Here is a 23,063-nt window from a genome sequence, read left to right as displayed (position 1 = left end):
TGAACTGTGGTGTTGGAGAAGCCTCTTGAGAGTCCCTTGGACTGCAAGGAGATCCAACCAGTCCATTCTAAAGGAGATCATTCCAGGGTTTTCTTAGGAAGGACTGATGCTAAAGCTGAAACTCCTAAACTTTGGCCACCTCATGTGAAGGGTTGACTCAGTGGAAAAGACTCTGATGCTGGGACGGATTGGGGGCAGGAGGAAAAGGGGACGACAGAGCATGAGATGGCTGAATGGCATCACCGACTCGATGGACATGAGATTGAGTGAACTTGGGGAGTTGGTGATGGACAAGGAGGCCTGGCGTGCTGCAATTCATGGGGTCACAAAGAGTTGGACACAACTGAGAGACTGAACTGAACTGAACTGATGAGGAACAAAGTTCTGGCAATGTTTACATGTCATAAAAATATTTTTCAGTAAAAAGATGTGTTTTTATTTCTTTATTTACTACTACTTTAAATTTTCTTGGTAATTTATTTTGTATTAGTTATCTATAAACTCATCTAAAATTTGTAAAATATTTCTGTGTTGAGACTACGTGATTCACTGATATCAATTCTGTTTTCATTTATTTAAAATATTTTCATAGGTCAGTAATTCATATACATTCATAGTATTACATGTGAAAAATAGAGGAGTATCACTGAATCCACAGTCTTCACTGAATATTGACTGTGCACTTTGAAGTCTACTATGTGATGAAAAGGCATTGAGAAGCAAACAGGCCCTTACTTCATGAACATATATGTGGAAGGACATGTTTTGTTTTGTTTTAGGAGCAAAAGCAAATATTTAAGAAACACACAAATGAATAAGGAAGACACACATCTTTTTTTCTTTAAAAACTTTTTTTGGATTCTAGCTGATTTATAATGTGTGATAGTTTCAGGTGTACGGTAGAGTGATTCAGTTATACACATACCTGTATCTACTCTGTTTTTAGATTCTTTTTCAATATAGGCCATTACAGAGTATTGAGTACAGTTCCCTGTGATACACAGCAGGTTCTCTTTTATATACAGTAATGTGTAGATGTTAATGCTAATCTCCCAGTGTATCCCTGCCCTCCCCATCACCTGTTGGTTTTCAGTTGTTCAGTCATGTCCGACTCTTTGCAACCCCATGGACTGAAGCACACCAGGCTTCCCTGTCCATCACCATCTCCCAGAGCTTGCTCAAACTCATGTCCGTTGAGTCGGTGATGCCATGCAACCACCTCATCCTCTGTCGTCCCCTTCTGCTCCTGCCTTCAATCTTTCCCAGCATCAGGGTCTTTTCACATGAGTCAGTTCTTTGGTTCAGGTGGCCAAAATATTAGAGCTTCGGCTTCAGCATCAGTCCTTCCAATGAATATTAAGACTTGATTTTCTTTAGAACTGACTGGTTTGATCTCCTTGTAGTCCAAGGGAATCTCGGGAGTCTTACCCAGCACCACTGTTCAAAAGCATAAATTCTTTAATGCTCAGCCTTCTTTATAGTCAACACTCACATCCATACATGACTACTGGAAAAGCCATAGCTTTAACCATAGGGACCTTTGTCGGCAATGTAATGTCTCTGCTTTTTAATTTGCTGTCTAGGTGGTAACCATAAATTTATTTACTACATCTGTTGGCTCTACTTCTCTATCGTAAAATGTTATACAGATTGGAAAGAGAGACAAAACTTTTTATTTGCGAAATGACATAATTGTCTTTACAGATTCCAAAGTATCTCCAAAATCCTCCTAAAACTAATCAGTAAGTAGAGTCCCTGGACTGCAAGGATATCAACCGGTCAATCCTAAAGGAAATCAATCCTGAATATTCATTGGAAGGACTGAGGCTGAAGCTGAAAGTCCAATACTTTGGCCACTTGATGCAAAGAACTGACTCATTGGAAAAGACCCTGAGGCTGGGAAAGATTGAAGGCAGGTGGAGAAGGGGACGGCAGAAGATGAGATGGCATGGATATGAGATGAGATGATGATGGATAACATCACTGACTTGATGGACATGAGTCTGAGCGTTTCATGAGTTGGTGATGGACAGGGAAGCCTGGCATGTTGCAGTCCATGGGGTCGCAAAGAGTCGGACACAAGTGAGCGACTGAATTGAACTGAACTGAAACATGGTTTCAGATAGAACAGAATATTAAAATCAGTTATATTTCTATATAACTTATTACAAATTGAGAAAAGCAAAAAGTATCATTTATAATGGACTTTCCTGGTGGCTCAGACGGTAAAGCATCTGCCTACAATGTGGGAGACCCAGGTTCAATCCCTGGGTTGCGAAGATCTCCTAGAGAAGGAAATGGCAACCCATTCCAGTATTCTTGCCTGGGAAAATCTCATGGTGGAGAACCTGGTAGGCTACAATCCTTGTGGTCAAAAGCTTTAAGTTGATAGTATAAATGTACCAAATATTTGCACCATTTGTATGCTGAATTATAAAATACTAGTGAGAAAGTTTGAAAAAAACAAATTGATAAATAAACTATGGTCTTAAACTGGAAGTCTAAACATTATGATGATTCCTTTTCTCCCTTAATTGCTCTATAAATTTAAGTCAGTCATAATCAGAAACACAGAGCCTGGTTCTCTGTGACAACCTACAGAGGCTGGATGGAGTGGGAGAAAGGTTCATGTAGGAGGGGACATATGTACACTTATGGCTGACTCACATTGTTGTATAATAGAATTCAGCACAACATTGTCAAGCAATTTTCCTCCAATTAAGAAAAAAGTTAAAAAATAAGAAACATATTAAGCTTTTATTCTATAGAAAGTTTCATATTAATTTTAATTTTTTAATATGAATTTTGTTTTTTAGAACAATATACATTTACAGAAAAGGTTTGAAGATAGTATAGAATTCCATATATCCTGAAATCAGTTCCTCTTTAATTCATTTTATATTAGTATTGCACTTTCATTGTAATTAATAAACCAACATCAGTGTATTTTTAGTAACTAAAATCCATAGTTTATTCATACTTCTGTAATCCCTTTTACCTATGTCCTTTTTCTATTTCAGAATGCCATCCAGGTTACCATATGACATTTAGATGTCATGTCTCTTTAGGCTCCCCTTGGCTATTACAGACTTTCCTTGTGTTTGATGATCTTGATAGTTTTGAAAAGTGCTTTGTAGGTATATTTTAGAATATCCTTCATTGAGATACATCTGACATTTTTCTCATGAGGAGATTGGAGTAGTAAATTTGGGGAGGACAAGAGAGTGCAAATTTTATTGCATCATATCAAGGGAACTGGAGAAGGAAATGGCAACCCACTCCAGTGTTCTTGCCTGGAGAATCCCAGGGACGGGGGAGCCTGGTGGGCTGCTGTCTATGGGGTCACACAGAGTCGGACACGACTGAAGTAACTTAGCAGCATCAAGGGAACAAACTGAACATGACCTGACTGTTGATGTCACCTTTGCTCACTGAGGTGGTGTTTGTCAGGTTTTCCACATGAAGGTTACTCTATTTTCCCTCTTCCATATGACTCTGTAATAATTTCTTTGGAAGGAAATCATTATGTGCAGTAATTACTTAAGGAGTAGGAGTCCCATCCCTTTTAGGCAAGAGCATCTACATTATTTATTTAGAAATTTTATGCACAGTAGATTGTTTCATCTCCCTCATTTGTTAAAGTAGTCAATCATTTATACTACTGTGAACTCATGGATATTTTATCAGATTAGATCAGATCAGATCAGTTGCTCAATAGTGTCCGACTCTTTGCGACCCCATGAATCGCAGCACGCCAGGCCTCCCTGTCCATCACCAACTCCCGGAGTTCACTCAGACTCACGTCCATCGACTCAGTGATGCCATCCAGCCATCTCATCCTCTGGCGTCCCCTTCTCCTCCTGCCCCCAATCCCTCCCAGCATCAGAGTCTTTTCCAATGAGTCAACTCTTTGCATGAGGTGCCCAAAGTACTGGAGTTTCAGCTTTAGCATCAGTCCTTCCTAAGAAATCCCAGGGCTGATCTCCTTCAGAATGGACTGGTTGGATCTCCTTGCAGTCCAAGGGACTCTCAAGAGTCTTCTCCAACACCACAGTTCAAAAGCATCAATTCTTCGGTGCTCAGCCTTCTTCAGAGTCCAACTCTCACATCCATACATGACCACAGGAAAAACCATAGCCTTGACTAGATGGACCTTTGTTGGCAAAGTAATGTCTCTGCTTTTGAATATGCTATCTGGGTTGGTCATAACTTTCCTTCCAAGGAGTAAGCGTCTTTTAATTTCATGGCTGCATTCACCATCTGCAGTCATTTTGGAGCCCAGAAAAATAAAGTCTGACAGTTTCCACTGTTTCCCCATCTATTTCCCATGAAGTGATGGGACCAGATGCCATGATCTTCGTTTTCTGAATGTTGAGCTTTAAGCCAACTTTTTCACTCTCCACTTTCACTTTCATCAAGAGGCTTTTTAGTTCCTCTTCACTTTCTGCCATGAGGGTGGTGTCATCTGCATATCTGAGGTTATTGATATTTCTCCTGGCAATCTTGATTTCAGCTTGTGTTTCTTCCAGTCAAGCGTTTCTCATGATGTACTCTGCATATAAGTTAAATAAACAGGGTGACAATATACAGTCTTGACGTACTCCTTTCCCAATTTGAAACCAGTCTGTTGTTCCATGTCCAGTTCTCACTGTTGCTTCCTGACCTGCATACAAATTTCTCAAGAGGCAGATCAGGTGGTCTGGTATTCCCATCTCTTTCAGAATTTTCCACAGTTTATTGTGAGCCACACAGTCAAAGGCTTTGGCATAGTCAATAAAGAAATAGATGTTTTTCTGGAACTCTCTTGCTTTTTCCATGATCCAGCAGATGTGGGCAATTTGATCTCTGGTTCCTCTGCCTTTTCTAAAACCAGCTTGAACATCAGGAAGTTCACGGTTCACATATTGCTGAAGCCTGGATTGGAGAATTTTGAGCATTGCTTTACTAGCGTGTGAGATGAGTGCAATTGTGCGGTAGTTTGAGCATTCTTTGCCATTGCCTCTCTTTGGGATGCGAATGAAAACTGACCTTTTCCAGTTCTGTGGCCACTGCTGAGTTTTCCAGATTTGCTGGCATATTAAGTGCAGCACTTTCACAGCACCATCTTTCAGGATTTGAAATAGCTCAACTGGAATTCCATCACCTCCACTAGCTTTGTTTGTAGTCATGCTTTCTAAGGCCCACTTGACTCCACATTCCAGGATGTCTGGCTCTAGGTCAGTGATCACACCATCATGATTGTCTGGGTCGTGAAGATCTTTTTTGTACAGTTCTTCTGTGTATTCTTGCCATCTCTTCTTAATATCTTCTGCTTCTGTTAGGTCCATACCATTTCTGTCCTTTATCGAGCCCATCTTTGCATGAAATATTCCTTTGGTATCTCTGATTTTCTTGAAGATATCTCTAGTCTTTCCCATCTGTTGTTTTCCTCTATTTCCTTGCATTGATCACTGAAGAAGGCTTTCTTTGCATTGATCACTGAAGAAGGCTTTCTTATCTCTTCTTGCTATTCTTTGGAACTCTGCATTCAGATGTTTATATCTTTCATTTTCTCCTTTGCTTTTCACTTCTCTTCTTTTCACAGCTATTTGTAAGGCCTCCCCAGACAGCCATTTTGCTTTTTTGCATTTCTTTTCCATGGGGATGGTCTTGATCCCTGTCTCCGGTACAATGTCACGTACCTCATTCCATAGTTCATCAGGCACTCTATCTATCAGATCTAGGCCCTTATATCTATTTCTCACTTCCACTGTATAATCTTAAGGGATTTGATTTAGGTCATACCTGAATGGTCTAGTGGTTTTCCCTACTTTCTTCAATTTTAGTCTGAATTTGGCAATAAGGAGTTCATGGTCTGAGCCACAGTCAGCTCCTGGTCTTGTTTTTGCTGACTGTATAGAGCTTCTCCATCTTTGGCTGCAAAGAATATAATCAATCTGATTTCGGTGTTGACCATCTGGTGATGTCCATGTATAGAATCTTCTCTTGTGTTGTTGGAAGAGGGTGTTTGTTATGAGCAGTGCCTTTTCTTGGCAAAACTCTATTAGTCTTTGCCCTGCTTCATTCTGTATTCCAAGGCCAAATTTGCCTGTTACTCCAGGTGTTTCTTGGCTTCCTACTTTTGCATTCCAGTCCCCTATAATAAAAAGGAATGTGGTCCACTGGAGAAGGGAATGGCAAACCACTTCAGTATTCTTGCCTTGAGAACCCCATTAACAGTATGAAAAGGCAAAATGATAGGATACTGAAAGAGAAACTCCCCAGGTCAGTAGGTGCCCAATATGCTACTGGAGATCAGTGGAGCAATAACTCCAGAAAGAATGAAGGGATGGAGCCAAAGCAAAAACAATACCCAGCTGTGGATGTGACTGGTGATAGAAGCAAGGTCTGATGCTGTAAAGAGCACTATTGCATAGGAACCTGGAATGTCAGGTCCGTGAATCAAGGCAAATTGGAAGCAGTCAAACAAGAGATGGCAAGAGTGAATGTCGACATTCTAGGAATCAGCGAACTGAAATGGACTGGAATGGGTGAATTTAACTCAGATGACCATTATATCTACTACTGCGGGCATGAATCCCTCAGAAGAAATGGAGTGGCCATCATGGTCAACAAAAGAGTCCGAAATGCAGTACCTGGATGCAACCTCAAAAACGACAGAATGATCTCTGTTCGTTTCCAAGGCAAACCATTCAATATCACAGTAATCCAAGTCTATGCTCCAACCAGTAACGCTGAAGTAGCTGAAGTTGAACGGTTCTATGAAAACTTACAAGACCTTTTAGAATTAACACCCCAAAAAAAGATGTCCTTTTTCCAAAAGATATAGGGGGACAAAGGACATGATAACCCTGCTGTTAACTTGCTTTCACTTCATTCATCAGTGCTGATAATCTACTCCTTGTCAAGAGTAACTTCAATGTTTAAGTTTTATTTTTAGATAAGTTTGCTAAATCTAGGCATTGTTTATTTCTTTTCCTTATAATCTCATTGTGTCATTTCTATTATAATGGAGGAAATCATAATTCCATTGACAGTTCGTATTTAAGGATACTTGTTTCTAATTCAGAAGAATTACTACATTTTAAACTTTTTTAACTGTCATCTAATTTTTAGCTTTCTAAAATCTAGAAAAATGGAATATATATCTGTACTTATATACCAATTTATTGTTGTTATTCCATCATGAAGCCATGTCTGACTCTTTGTGACCCTGTGGACTGCAGCAGGCAAAGCTTCCCTTTTACAATCTCCCTGAGTCTGCTCAAGTTCATGTCCAATGATGGGCTTCCCTGGGGGCTCAGATGGTAAAGAATCTGCTTGTGATGCAAGAGACCTGGGTTCAATCCCTGGCTGAGGAAGATCCCCTGGAGAAAGAAATGGCAACCTACTCCAGGATTCTTGCCTGGAAAATTCCATGGAGAGAGGAGCCTAGTGGGGCTACCGTACATGGGGTCACAGAATCAGACATTAATGAAGAGACTGAGCACATCCAAGACGAAATGTCCATTGAGTCAGTGAGGTCATCCAATCACATATTCCTCTGTGGCCCTCTTCTCCTCTTGCATTGAATCTTTTCCAGCATCAGGATCTTTTCCAATGAGTCAGCTCTTTACATCAGGTGGCCAAAGAATTGGAGCTTCGGTGTCAGCATCAGTCCTTCACATGAATACTCAGGGTTTATTTCCTTTAGGGTTGACTGGCTTGATCTCCTTGCTGTCCAAGGGACTCTCTCCATCGCCATAGCTAGAAAACATCAATTGTTTGGCTCTCAGCCTTTATGGTCCAACTCTTACATCCATAAATGACTACTGGAAAAACCATAGCTTTGATTATATGGACCTTTGTCAGCAAAATAATGTCTCTGCTTTTTAATATGTTATCCAATTTTGTCATAGCTTTATTTCCAAGGAGCAAGTGCTTTTCAATTTCATGGCTGCAGTCATTGTAGACAGTTATTTTGGAGCCCAAGAAAATGAAATTTTACACAGTTTCCACTTTTTATCTATCTATTTGCTATGAAGTGATGGGACTGGATGCCATGGTCTCTGTTTTTTGATTTTTGAACTTTAAGCCATCTTTTTCAGTCTCCTGTTTCACCTACATCAAGAGGCTCTTTAGTTCCTCTTCACTTTCTGCCATTAAAGTGGTATCACCTGCTATCTGAGGTTGATAATATCTCTAGCTGCAATCTTACTTCCGTCTTGTGAGTCATCCAGCCAGCATTTCCCATGATGTATTCTGCATATAATTTAAATAAGCAGGGTGACAATATCCAGCCTTGAAGTATTCCTTTCCCAATTTTGAACCAACCTGCCATTCCATTGTTCAATGTCCTGCTCTACTGTTGCTTCTTGACCTGCATGCAGATTTCTCAGGAGGCAGCTAAATTTGTCTGGTATTCCCATCTCTTTAAGAATATTCCACAGGTGGTTGTGATCCACACAGTCAAAGGCTTTAGCAGAGTCGATGAGGCAAAAGTAGATTTTTTTCTGGAATTCCCTGGCTTTCTCTATGATTCAATGGATGTTGGCAATTTGATCATCTGCCTTCTCTGAATCCAGCCTGAATATCTGGAAGTTCTCTGTTCATGTCCTGCTGAAGCTTAGCTTCAAGGATTTTGAGCATAATCTTGATAGCATGTGAAATGAGTGCAATTGTAGGATAATTTGAATGCTATTCGGCATTGCCTTTCTTGGGATTGGAATGAAAATTGCTCTTTTCCAGTCCTGTGGCCACTGCTGAGTTTTCCAGTTTGCTGGCATATTGAGTGCAGCACTTTAACAGCATCATTCTTTAGGATTTGGGATAGCTCAGCTGGCATTACACCACATCCACTAGCTTTGTTTTTAGTAACGCTTCCTAAGGCCCACTTGACTTCACACTTCAGGATATCTGGCTCTAGGTGAGTGACCACACCATTGTGGTTATCTGGGTCATTAAGAGCTTCTCTGTACAGGTATTCTGTGTATTTTTGCCACCTTTCGTTATTCTCTTCTGCTTCTGTTAGGTTCTTGCCATTTTTGCCCTCCCTTGTGCCTATCTTTGCATGAAATCCCTTGGTATCTCCAGTTTTCTTGAACATATGTCTAGTCTTTCCCATTCTATTGTTTTTCTCTATTTCATTGTATTGTTCACTTAAGAAGACTTTATACTAACGCATATATATGGAATTTAGAAAGATGGTAGCAATAATCCTGTATATGAGACAGCAAAAGAGACACTGATGTATAGAACAGTCTTTTGGACTCTGTGGGAGCGGGAGACAGTGGATGAATGGCATTGAAACATATATAATATCATATATGAAACAAGTCGCCAGTCCAGGTTCGATGCACGATACTGGATGCTTGGGGCTGGTGCTCTGGGAAGACCCAGAGGGATGGTACGGGCAGGGAGGAGGGAGGAGGGTTCAGGATGGGGAACACATGTATACCTGTGGCAGATTCATTTTGATATGTGGCAAAACCAATACAATACTGTAAAGTTAAAAAATAAAATAAATTAAATAAAAAAAATAAAATAAAAAAAGAAGACTTTCTCTCTCCTTGCTAATCTATGGAACTCTGCATTCAGTTGGGTATATCTTCCTGCACCTCTGCCTTTCACTTCTCTTCTTTTCTCAGGTATTTGTAAGCTGTTTGTAAGCTCTTTGCAAACTCTATTATGTCCTACTAATATAGACTAATATTTGAACTTTCTATAGTAATTGCTAATGGCTACCTATATGGTGATTATCTTTATTATATTTTATATTAATAAACTAAATAAATAATATTCTGTTACCCACTTCATTGAATTATAGCAAGTGAAGCATTCATTAATGATGCCAAATAATGTAAAATTCAGTAATATTCACTTTTAAAATTTGAAGTGAAAAGTGAAAGTCACTCAGTTGTGTCCAACTCTTTGCAAATGCATGAACTGTAGCCTACCAGGAGTGGCTACCCATTCTGGAGTGCGTAGCCATTCCCTTCTTCAGGGCATCTGCCCAATTCACGGATTGAACTGAAGTCTCTTGTATTACAGGCAGATTCTTTACCAGCTGAGCTACAAGGGAAGTGTTAAATGTATTATTCATGTTATCATACATTTTGCTGGTTTCAATTAAATAATTTTGTACACATCATGTCCTTGGTTACATGCCCAAATATGTTGACTCTTCTGGCATTCCATGGGGTTGCTAAGAGTCGGACACAACTGAGCAACTTCACTTTCACTTTTCACTTTCATGCATTGGACTTAGCAGCAGCAGCAGTGACCTAAGAGACATAGATAAATTAGATGTCCATAGTAAGTGCAAATATCCTTCTAACAAGATGGCTAGACGGATTCATTTCTAGGAAGTTTTTTATTTTTATTTTTTTTAATTTTATTTTATTTTTAAACTTTACATAATTGTATTAGTTTTGCCAAATATCAAAATGAATCCGCCACAGGTATAGGAAGTTTTTTAAATGGAGGGAAATTGCCAAAATTACGAAATAACTCTGTGTAAAGGAAACATTTTAAGGTCTTATAATGAAGAAACTCTTATTCTAGTTGAAAATTTGGATATGCAGAAAGGAAAGAAGAATTGAAGAAAAGAACTTATGTGGATATATCTAAATAGATTTTGACAGGTAAAATAGTAATGATAAAGTATCAAATTGTGCATATATGTTTGTATTAGAATTCAAGGCAGCAAAAATGGCATGAGCAGTGAAAACAGTGGAGAGAAATTATGTCTTTTCGTTGCTTCAGAAAAGTACAAAACTATGAACTTACTAGACTATTGAGTAAAGAATGCATGCTGTACAATGTAGGGCACTTATAGAACTGCTGCTGAGTCGCTTCAGGCGTGTCCGACTCTGCGCGACCCCATAGACAGCACCCCACGAGGCTCCCCCGTCCCTGGAAATCTCCAGGCAGGAACACTGGAGTGGGTTGCCATTTCCTTCTCCAGTGCATGCAAGTGAAAAGTGAAAGTGAAGATGCTTAGTCATGTTGGATTCAGCAACCCCATGGACTACAGCCTTCCAGGCTCCTCCATCCATGGGATTTTTCCAGGCAAGAGTACTGGAGTGGGTCGCCATTGCCTTCTCCACTTATAGAACTAAGACATATTAAATTTATAAATTCTTATAAAAGAAAGTTAAAAATATTTATTGTGAAAGCTAAGAAAACAACATAATGTAGAATTCAAAGTAACAATACATTATACTTAAATATTAACTATATGTACTTACATATAAATAATATATGTAAATAGAGCATATGATAATCCTAAATTCTAATTAAATGTATGGAATAGCTTTCCATTTAAATTTTAAGAATGTTTACGTTTTAAAATATTTTGTTTGACACAGCTATGTATGTAAAACAGTTACTTTAATAACTGCCACCTTAATGAGCCATATTATTTTGTCAAAAGCCATGAACAGGAAACTAAAGAACACAAATTGCTTTAGTTAATGTACTCTCACAGTATAAAGCAAGAACCATGTTACAAAAGATGGAGCCTGTTTAATAATTATATATTGAGTATCTAAGCTATTAGCAATTTAAAAATGTATGTACTGAATAGCACAAGGTCAACACAGATTTGAAAACCATGCATAAATAATCACAAATGGAGATTTAAAGAATTTATCTCCACTACTTATCAAACAAGCAGATATAGCAATAGACAATAGAAATATCTAAGCTAGACAAGTAACCAGTACATATATGAACACACACACATACACTAACATAGAATATTCTTATTTTTAAATTCAAATGAACATTTCCCAAAAATTTGCTATATATGCCTAAGTCCAGTTACATTACTAAAAAAGCTAAAGAAATATGGTGTCACAACACTAGCCCCCAGCCAAGTTTGGCAAGTGGACAATTGAAATGTGAATATTCAAATTTCATTTTTAATTAATTAGAAAAATAAACATTTCAGATTGATTTCATAGTCACATCAGCCATAGATAATAGACATACAGAATATTTCCAGGTTCATGAAAAATTCTCTAACTAGTTTACTAAAATAGAAGTCAATAACCACAATTTTGAAAATCTTTATTGGGTTTTATATTCAGTAATCCATTTCTAAATAACATATGAACCAAGGAAAAATCAAAGTCAAATTTCATAATTTTATATGAATTAAAAGAAAAATGTAACAAGATTCTGTCTTGTGACATATTAATTGCATTAAATGCATACATTATAAACAAAAAAAAGGAAAGAAGAAATCTGAGCATGCTTGACAAGAAACTGGAAATGAAAAAGCAATTTTGGTGAAATTAAAGTAGTTGACATAAAGACGAAGGAAGAAACTAGCAAATATGAAAAATCATGACGAAAAATTACAGTAGAGGGGAATAAAAGGGTCAAAGCTACTTTCATTTGAAAGACAATAAAATTAATAAATGACGTGTGGAGAATAGAGAAAACATGAATCATTTATATCTATATAAATATGACAATCCAATGCTCCTGCTTCTGCGAAGTCGCGTCAGTTGTGTCCGACTCTGTGCGATCCCATAGACGGCACCCTGCCAGGCTTTCCGTCCCTGGGATTCTCCAGGCAAGAACACAGGAGTGGGTTGCCATTTCCTTCTCCAGTGCATGAAAGTGAGAAGTGAAAGTGAAGTCACTCAGTCATGTCCGACTCTTAGCGACCCCATGAACTGCAGGCCAGACTCCTCCATCCATGGGATTTTTGCAGGCAAGAGCACTGGAGTGGGTCGCCAGTGCCTTCTCTGTGACAATCCAGATGTTGGCAATTTGATTCTTTGTTGTTGATAAAATTGCCAACATCTGTTGGATCATTGGAAAAGGAAGAGACTTCCAGAAAAACACCTTCTGCTTTGAGTATGCCAAAGCCTTTGACTGTGTAGATCACAACAAACTGTGGAAAATTATTCAAGAGATAGGATTACCAGACCACCTGACCTGCCTCTTGAGAAATCTGTATGTAGGTCAAGAAGCAACGGTTAGAACCGGACATGGAAGAGCGGACTGGTTCCAAATTGGGAAAGGAGTATCTCAAGGCTGTATACTGTCACCCTGTTTATTTAACTTCCATGCAGAGCACATCATGCGAAATGCCAGGCTGGATGAAGCACAGCTGGAATCAAGATTGCTGGGAGAAATAGCAATAACCTCAGATATGTAGATGACACTACCCTTATGACAGAAAGAGAAGAACTAAAGAGCCTCTTGATGAAAATGAAATAGAAGAGTAAAAAAGCTGGCTTAAAACTTAACATTCAGAAAGCGAAGATCATGGTATCCAGTCCCATCAGTTTATGGCAAAAACATGGGGAAGCAATGGAAACAGTGAGAGACTTTATTTTTTGGACTCCAATTTACAGATTTGACTGCAGCCATGAAATTGAAAAACGCTTGTTCCTTGGAAAGAAAGCTGTGACCAAACTAGACAGCATATTAAAATCAGAGACACTACTTTAAGGTCTGTCTAGTCAAAGCTTGGTTTTTCACTAGTCATGTATGGATGTGAGAGTTGGACCATATAGAAGCTGAGCACTGAAGAATTGATGCCTTTGAACTGTGGTGATGGAGAAGACTCTTGAGAGTCCCTTGGGCTGGGAGGAGATCAAACCAGTCCATCCTGGGGAAAATCAGTCCTGAATATTCATTGGAAGAACTGATGCTGCAGCTGAAACTCTAATACTTTGGCCACCTAATGGGAGGAATGTCTCATTGGAAAAGACCCTGACACTGGGAAAGATTGAAGGCAGGAGGAGAAGGGAACAACAGAGGATGAGATGGTTGGATGGTGTCACCGAGTCTATGGACATGAGTTTGAGCAAGATCTGGGAGTTGGTGATGGATAGGGAAGCCTGGTGTGCTACAGTCCATGGGGTTGCAGAGTCAGACATGACTGAGTGACTGAACTGAAACCTGACAAAACCATTATGGTTTTTACAGATGTTAAACAGACTATAAAGCTGTATTATAAAAACTTTTTACAATCCGTATGAAATAGAATGTCTAGAAAATGCAAATTACCAAATGTAGTACAACCACCATAAACCTGTATAAGCTTAACATGTGTTAAATATATTAAGTTCACTGTATAAACCTTCCTATAAAAAATTCTAGGAGCCCTAATGGTAACAATAGTGAATAATAACACTTAAAACTATGCCAGGTCTTTCACCATAAAACAGAGGCTTACCTAGAGCCTTGATAACAAAACCTGTCAAGTTATATAATATCAATGCACACACTCCAAACTCTTTATGATAATGGATGAAAAAACTCATCTTAATCTAAATATGATATATGCAGTGATTTTTCAAAGGAAGAAAATACAGAATGATTTTTGTGGTTTTATTTCAGGAATGCATAATTGGTCAACATTTGAAGGAGAGAGCTATTTCAAAAACATTAAAAATTTTCTCATTCCATTGAAAGAAAAATAATAAAATGGTAACATGACTGATTGCATACAAAACTTATAAGAAAGAAAATTATGAATACTATGGAATTGCTTTCTTGTCAGAAAGGCATATGAAGAAATCTTTAAAAAGATCTCATATTTGAGCAATGAAATATTGAAATATTTTCCACCAGTATACGAAGGATACTTATAAGACCTTTACTGTACCACATGTTCAACATTGGAAATAAAAGGCAATTGGGTATAAATAAGTCAAAAACAAGAAAAACAAAAACAAAGAAAAGAAAAACAAGAAAAAGTTATTGCATCTGGAGGGAAGAAATAAAACGTGATTATTCAGAGATGCACTATCTATTTACATAAACAATCCAGAGGAATATATATTTGAAATGATAAAATTAATACATACAATCAGAGAAATCATTGGGCACAATTCTATTTGTAGCAGCAACAATTACTACAAATTTAAAAACAAAATAGCTGTTTACAAAAGTGTGGCTATGAAATGTCCATATTTGTGTGAAATTTCAATATTGGAAACTATAAAATATTTTAGGGGGATTTCGCTGGTGGTCCAGTGGGTCGGATTACTTGCTTCCCAGTGCAGGGAGTGGGTGTTCCATCCCTGGTTACTGAATCAAGATACCACATAATGAACAGTGTCACACAAAAAAATAATAAAAATTGATCAATAAAATACGGAGAATTTAAAGAAAACCTAATTGATTGGAAGGATAAAGCATGATATTGACTGGAAGAGTCAATATTGTAAGATGATTATCTTCAGAAATTATTTTAAAGATTAAACACAGTCCCAAAGCAGTTACTTTTTAAAAACTTTATTGAGGTGTAATTTACAGAGCATAAAATTTATCCATTTAAAATATATAAATCCATTATTTTAAAATTATTCACAGTTTATGACCGTCACTACTATCAAACTCTAGAGAGCATTCATCACTAATCAATTTGCAGTCTTTTCCTATTCTGTGTCTTCACAACCCTTGCTAAGTCGCTTCAGTCGTGTCCGACTCTGTGAGATCCCATAGACGGCAGCCCAGCAGGCTGCCCTGTCCCTGGGATTCTCCAGGCAAGAACACTGGAGTGGGTTGCCATTCCCTTCTCCAATGCATGAAAGTGAAAAGTGAAAGTGAAGTCGCTCAGTCGTGTCCGACTCTTAGCGACCCCATGGACTGCAGCACACCAGGCCCCTCTGTCCATGGGATTTTCCAGGCAAGAGTACTGGAGTGGGGTGCCATTGCCTTCTCCATTCACAACCCTTAATAATCACAAATCTACTTTTGGTCTCTCTACTCCTATTTTTGATATTACATGGAAATGGGCTCACACAATATGCAATTTTTTAGAAGTTTGAATGCCATAAACATACTGTTGAGCAAAAAAAGTGAGACACAAAAGTAATGTTACCTATATTTTTGGATGTGTATATGATACTTCAATGGGGTTTTCCAGGTGGCACCAGTAGTAAAGAAACTGCCTGCCTATGCAGGAGAAGAGGGTTTGAATCCTGGGTCAGGAAGGTCCTCCAGGGAATATGAAATGATAGCCCACTTCAGTAGTCTTTTTTTAAAAAATTAATAAATTTATTTTAATTGGAGGATAATTACTTTAAAATATTGTGGTATTTTTCTCATACAAGGACATGAATCAGCCATGGGTGCGCATGTGTTCCCCCATTCAGAACCCTGCTCTCACCTTCCTCCCTCCCCCATCCCTTGGGTTGTCTCAGAGCACCAGCTCTGAGAGTCCTGCTTCATGCATCCAACTTGCACTGGTCATCTCTTTTATATATGGGAATATACATGTTTCAATGCTATTCTCTCAAATCATCCCACCCTCGCTTTTTCCCACATACTCCAAAAGTCTGTTCTTTACATCTGTGTCTCTTTTGTTGCCTTGCGTATAGGATCATTATTACGTTCTTTCTAAAGTCCATATATGTGCATTAATATAGTGTATTGATAGTTCTGTTTCTGATTTAGTTCCCTCTGTATAATAGGCTCCAGTTTCATCCACTTCATTAGAACTGATTCAAATGCTGGGAAAACTGGTCAACCATATGCAAAAGAATGAAACTAGAACACTTTCTAACACCATAAACAAAAATAAACTCAAAATGGATTAAAGATCTAAACTTAACACCAGAGACTATTAAAACTCTTAGAGGAAAACAGAGGCATAACACCCTCTGACATAAACCACAGCAAGATTCTCTAAGACCCACCTTGCAGAGTAATAGAAATAAAAATAAAAATACAAATGGGACCTACGTAACTTAAAAGCTTTTGCACAATGAAGGAAACTATAAGCAAGGTGGAAAGGCAGCCTTCAGAATGGAAGACAATAACAGCAAATGAAACAACTGACAAAGAATTAAGCTCCAAAATATACAAGCAGTTCATGCAGCTCAATACCAGAAAAATGAACAACCCAATCAAAAAGTGGGCCAAAGAAGTAAACAGGCATTTCTCTAAGAAGATATACAGAGGGCTAATAAAACACACGAAAAGACATGTAGCTTTCTCATATCACAACACCACTCATTACTAGGGAAATGCAAATTAAAAACACGATGAGGTATCGTCTCTGCCGGTCAGAATGGCCACCATATCGACAAACAATAGCTGGAGAGGGTGTGGAGAAAAAGGAAACCCTCTTACACTGTTGATGGGAATGCAAACTGGTACAGCCACTATGGAGAACAGTGTGGAAATTCCTTAAAAATCTGGGAATAGAACCACTCCAGTATTCTTGACTGGAGAATTCCTTGGACAGAGAAGCCTGACAGCCTATAGTCCATGGGGTCTCAAAGAGTCAGACACAACTGAACGAATGAGCACACACGATTATATTTCAACTGTTTTTGAAAAACATTCCTTATCAGAAAAATAATATAATTCATTTTAAAATGTATGCAATCAGAATTTTATTTCCATTTCATAAAAGGTCAAGTTACCCAACAGCATCCAAACTCATATTTTAATTCTCAAGCTTGTGCTTGCAATGATATGCTTTTGGAAACTGACAGTCTTCTGCTCCAATGCCCCATAAAGATTGTACAGCACAGTTACGTTCACCAGGTAAATTGTCTGTTATCCTGTTATGGAAAAATGCATAATTCTGTTAAATTCTGTGAAGACAACTCATGAAACAATAGCATTTTCTGTGTAACTGTAATACAAGATATTTTGAAAATGGGTAATGAAGTCTTTAATAAAATTTCAGTAAGCTCTTGTTACTAGGAAATTGGGCTACAGAGTAGCCTGTTTTTCAACATTGGTATCAACATTTTATTAACTTTCAATATCTTCCTTCAGCTTTCTACAATTTGAATAAAACAAATGTATTCATGCTATTTTAAAAATATTACTTTTTTGTATTTTTCCTCCTCTATATAGTATTCTTTTTACAAACTTACTGTAGATTGCAAGTTGAACCATTTAGCCACTTCCAAGGATGACCGTGGCCTTCACGAGAGACTTGAATCCACGATATAATTGATAGGGACATAAGAAACTTGTAGCCCAAAATAAAGAATTTTCACTTAAATAGTCATTATGAAATGTTTTTGTTAATTTTTAAAATGCAAGTCAAAGGATGTGTTCTTTCATAGCATCTTTCATTCTTTGAACAAATTGAGCATGTTAGATTCTAATCTAACACTAAAAAATATAGGAGTTGAAAGTTTGAAGTTTTAATAGTGCCATAAATATTAACCAATATCTGTACTTTTGATTCAAAATTAACTTAACATTTATACTTATCAGTGTCACTGTGTTCTAATGTTAATAAGGAAAATTCCTTTTTTTTTTTTGACATCCATTTAATAAAGGGAATATTTACAAAGACATGAATTAGTTGTAGAGATCCCGCAAAAGCATACACCTTGCATAACAACTTGGGGATACTTACAGCTGTGAACTCATCTGACATTAAGCCTAAGGGATAAGAAGGTGGAGTAATTCATATGTGCAATGAGGAAAATTCTGATTCATATAATTTCTTTTTCCTCCTGTCAAAACTAACATAACAAGGCTTTAAACAAGTCTTTAGATTCCATGACATTCATTTTTCTGGATATTGTGACAATATCAATGGATTTCTCTACTTTTATATGTTTCTCAGAATTTCAGTTTTAGAGGGAAATCAAGGAAATGAAATTGAGAAAATAAGTGACATGAGAGCCGGATTTGGTTTTCAGTGCCTGACACCATTCTTTGACTAGATAAACCCCAAAGCCATCTGTTTCTGTATTGGTGGAATCAGTGGACCAGACAAGGGGTCAGAGACTCATTTCTCTCTGCTCCTCCCTGCTAAGTTCAACTGTAAACATGGGAACTAGAAAGGAGAACTCTGAAAGGTGGAAACAGAAGGGTGATGAGGCTTAAGACTTCCCAGCAGCCCCACCCTCTGTAATTGCTAATCACTTATCACTTCTCCGTGATGAGAGAACAAGGTGGGAGGTGAGGGAGTAATAATTAGGGGCGTCTTGTATCTCCCCACTAACCAGGTGAAAGTGACCTAGGCCTCTTACTTCCCAAACACACAGTACCTAACCTGGCTGTTGGGGGTGGCACAGGTAAGCCATTCCTCCTGTGTGTGAGAGAATCATGTAGACAACACCAGGTAAGCCTTACAAGATCCATCAGGACACTTACTAACAAGGAGCAGTCAGAGAAATTGCCTCTGTTTCCTCCACTGAGAGACACTAGGGTTGGGTGATAGGGGTGGGGGTGGGATCAGCAAAAGGGATGTCTTGACTAAAACTACTGAAGCTAAGAAGCCTCTTTATTCCTGAGGGTGTAAGACTCCATCTCCACCCAGCGGCATTGGAAAGAATGGATCTTCAATGCTGAATTCACACAATGAGCTGTGGAAATTTACAAACTTCACACAAATGCAAAAAGTTGGAGGAACTGCAAAATATCATATGGCAGTAATGAGACAGGGACAACCTGTATGATTCCATGTCCTGGAGTAGAAAAGGGCAACCCACTTCAGAGTTCTTGTCTGGAAAATTCCATGGACACAGGAGCCTGACAGGCTGACGTTAATTAGGTTTCAAAGAGTCAGACACGATTGAACGACTAAGCATGAACACGGGATTCCATGTATATGATTCAAAAGCAATCAAAGAGATTCTATAATATCAAAAGTCAGGACAGTGAGTAAATAAGGAGGTGGAGACATGGTAAGATATTACAGAGCAGTGAGGCTGCTGGGAAGTTGAAACTTCTTTTCCATGATCTGATGTGCAATTACACAATTCTATAGGCAAAATCATATGTTTACTTTCTTTGATGTATGGTAAAACTAGATACCACAGTATATTTTAGAATTTAATAGCATTTGTAGAAGCATGGTTTTCTATGAAAAGCAAGAATCAGAAATTACCACACATGCATGAATGGTATAAAAATGTAAATAAAGTATCATAAAGTTATATTCCATTGTTTAATGGAATACTAGCAGACCTTAAAATAAACAAGCTGCAAATATGTACAAAAGCACAAGTGAATCCTAACAAATATATTGTTGACTAAATGAAGCCTTTAGCAAAGTGTTGGAAACATTTAATATCTTACCATTTCCTCTACATTATCTATAAAATGCAGAGTAGAATTCTTAGTAGCACAGGATATCAAACTTTCATTCCACGATTTTTTTCCAAACTATTATAATAGCAGTTGTTGGAATATGTAAACCAGTCTTGTGGACAATGACCACAATCACATTCTGAAGAAAGATTATGAATTACTATTCAAAAACAATTTGAATTTGAAAAATAAAAATTAACTTACACATATGCCTAGATATAAACATTTATGCATACACACACATATATAAAATAACATATCTACGCATCCTCAAGGCTGGTACATATAAAACAAATCTCATTCATACATTCATAGAGAGGGTCTGTCTCTCATATCCCAATTTATGGCCCCATATAAAGCAAACACATAGAAATATCTACTATTTACATGTCCTAAAAATCAAGAAATGAAACCTCTATTTTAGAATAGCAAAATTATTTGTCTCTTATCATATGATAACAGGAGGAAATTATAGCCAATTGCCAACAATGGATATAGTGATCATTTTATTGCATAAGGAGAAAGACTCTCCTATAATCATTATTTAGGAATATTGTTGCCTGCTTTTATAATTTATGTTTTATCCCCAGATCTGTATCTTCACTAACCTAAGAGAGAGACAAAATACAAACTATATTTATAATAGAAGTTTGAAATCATTATATACCTTTCGGGAGCTTTGTTACCAGAGAGGACTTATTCTGTTCTGATATTTGGGTACCTATAAAAATATGGAAGTAATCTTTTAAAATTTTTACATTGATCTAAATAAATCATAATAATTTTAGTTTTTAGTTTAAACATGGGGTTTGTAGGATTTAGGATGATCTGGAAAATATTGCTTTAAGAATAATTAATGAGGTAATGAAGACTGGGGGGGTGTATATTTCAAAAATCTTCAAGAAAAGACTCCACCACCTCTTACAATACTTGGTTCAAGCAATCTCAAGAATTAATTTGTTTTTCTCAATAAGGTGTTTCAGCTTCTTAAAGTATATCTTTGAGTTATGAAATCAGAAAATATCTGTGTATATATTTAATTTTCCCTACAATCATTCTGTAATTTACCCTTTGCTCAACTCAGAATAACCATTCAATACTTAGGCTAAATGCACACATTAAAATAAGAGTTCTATTCCATAATAATATGAAATTTTAGAGGCACTGACGATCATTAAAATGAAAGGTTCAATCATAATCTTTCAAAACTTGACTTACGTGGAATAGACGTTATCACTCTCACTATAGTATACATCAAGACAAAACAGACGATTCCCAGGATCACAACAGTGAGTTTCTCTCGAGCTGACGGTGAATCTGCAGGGAAAGAAAAGGAAACACTGAGAAAGGAGTGATGGAGACAGTTACTTTAGAAGAACAAAAGATCCCACATCCGTGAGAATTCAAGGACATCAACTTGGACCCCAAAAAAATATCTACCATTGCAATCCTCTCAGAACATAGCATTCCTTTTTCAGCGAATATAAGGCTTCGTGAGTTGTAGATCAAAGACTACAAATTACAGCAATGCCTGGGTAGGTACTCCTAGAGGAGGGCATGGCAACCTTCTCCAGCATTACTGCCTGGAGAATCCCCATGGACAGAGGAGCCTGGCGGGCGACAGTCCATGGGGTGGCAAAGAGTTGGACACAACTGAGCGACTAAGCACAGCACAGCACGTATGTCATATTAGAATATTGGATTTCAAACTCCAGCTCTAAGTCTCATGAATAAAAACTTGTAAGCGGGTAAATGCTTTACACTTGCAGTGGTAGTTCCTGTCATTCCATTGACATAATGAAAGGCAATTTGAAAGTTTAATCCCACGTAGGTTTTCTCCTGCTCAGCTGCTAAAATTGATCTTTTCATGATCTTACCTCTCATTTGCTGTCTCCTGGTGTCCTTAACCAGACTCGGTTCTGAGTCGTTTTCCTCTTGGTTCTTCATCTCTGTAGCTGTTTAATGTCAAGGATGTTGCTCTATGGAAACTTCACATAAGTAGTTAATAAATGGTGTATAAAATCACAAGAAGCCTTGAAGGGTTAAACTGGGTGATGTGTGAGATCAGTTAATAGCACTCATTTAGCAGCTGTGCAAATCCAAGTTTTGTTCTCATTTCAGTAGACCTTTAGACAACTATTTCATGGTAGAGTAAGTAGTTTTAAAAATAGTATTGGTGTTTAATAACCAAGAGTGTTGGTATTGGGCGGGAGGTGAGAGGCCAACTGAAAGGAGGGAACATATGTACACCTATGGTTAATTTATGCTGATGTATGACAGAAATCAAACCAATATTATAAAACAGTCATCAATCAGTTAAAAACAAATAAATGTTTTAAAAAAATATTCTCTGTTTGACATAATGTTACTTGTTTATTGGAACAATGAAAATTAGTAGATAACTGAAAAAGTTCATGAATAGTAATATCCTGATGAATTGAAAGTCAAAATTTACAGAAACACTTTAAAATTGTTATAATATCTTTGTTCAAATTAAAGTCCATATTGAAAAACATGCACTAATTATATAGGTAAGTTTAAAATCCATTAAAAGTTAAAGACAACTTTCTCTGATGAGGGAATAACAGTATTGGCATATATGGTACACTCTGCATTAAACTACTTTAATTGGGACATTCATTAATGAAAAGGGAATGAGATGCTATCAAATAATTCTGTTTTGAGTGATTGTGGAGCTCTAAAAATCATTTAAAAATTAAAGAAATATTTTATATTTTAAAAATGGTATATGACATATTAAATTCTCCAAAAGTTTTTATCATATAAAGACAAAACAATGTTAAAATGTCATGAAGTACTTATTTTACATGCATAATGACAATTGACAATGGCTAAGATATGAAATCACAAAATGATAAGGAAAAGCATACATCATTTATGGAAGAACAATGTTGGTACAAACTTCCAGGAAGATCCTGAGGCTGTTAAGTCAATGAGGGAAGCTTTAGTTGTATCAGCAATTATAAGAAGTCAATAATGTGCCTTAAAAATTCAGTCAATGGATTCTGTAGACAGTGCAA

The 23,063-nt window shown here is 37.3% G+C and overlaps 1 pseudogene; it reads right to left on the bottom strand.

Annotated features, from left to right (window-relative positions):
• Positions 1–17,341: 17,341 nt before the first annotated feature.
• LOC129631217 (NKG2-A/NKG2-B type II integral membrane protein-like) lies at positions 17,342–21,969 on the bottom strand (annotated as a pseudogene).
• Positions 21,970–23,063: the final 1,094 nt, after the last annotated feature.

This window comes from Bubalus kerabau, chromosome 1, assembly GCF_029407905.1.
Source record: "Bubalus kerabau isolate K-KA32 ecotype Philippines breed swamp buffalo chromosome 1, PCC_UOA_SB_1v2, whole genome shotgun sequence".
In the NCBI taxonomy this organism is placed as follows: domain Eukaryota; kingdom Metazoa; phylum Chordata; class Mammalia; order Artiodactyla; family Bovidae; genus Bubalus; species Bubalus kerabau.
The sequence above is the reverse complement of the archived record's forward strand: the minus strand, read 5'-3'. Positions and strand labels throughout refer to the sequence as shown.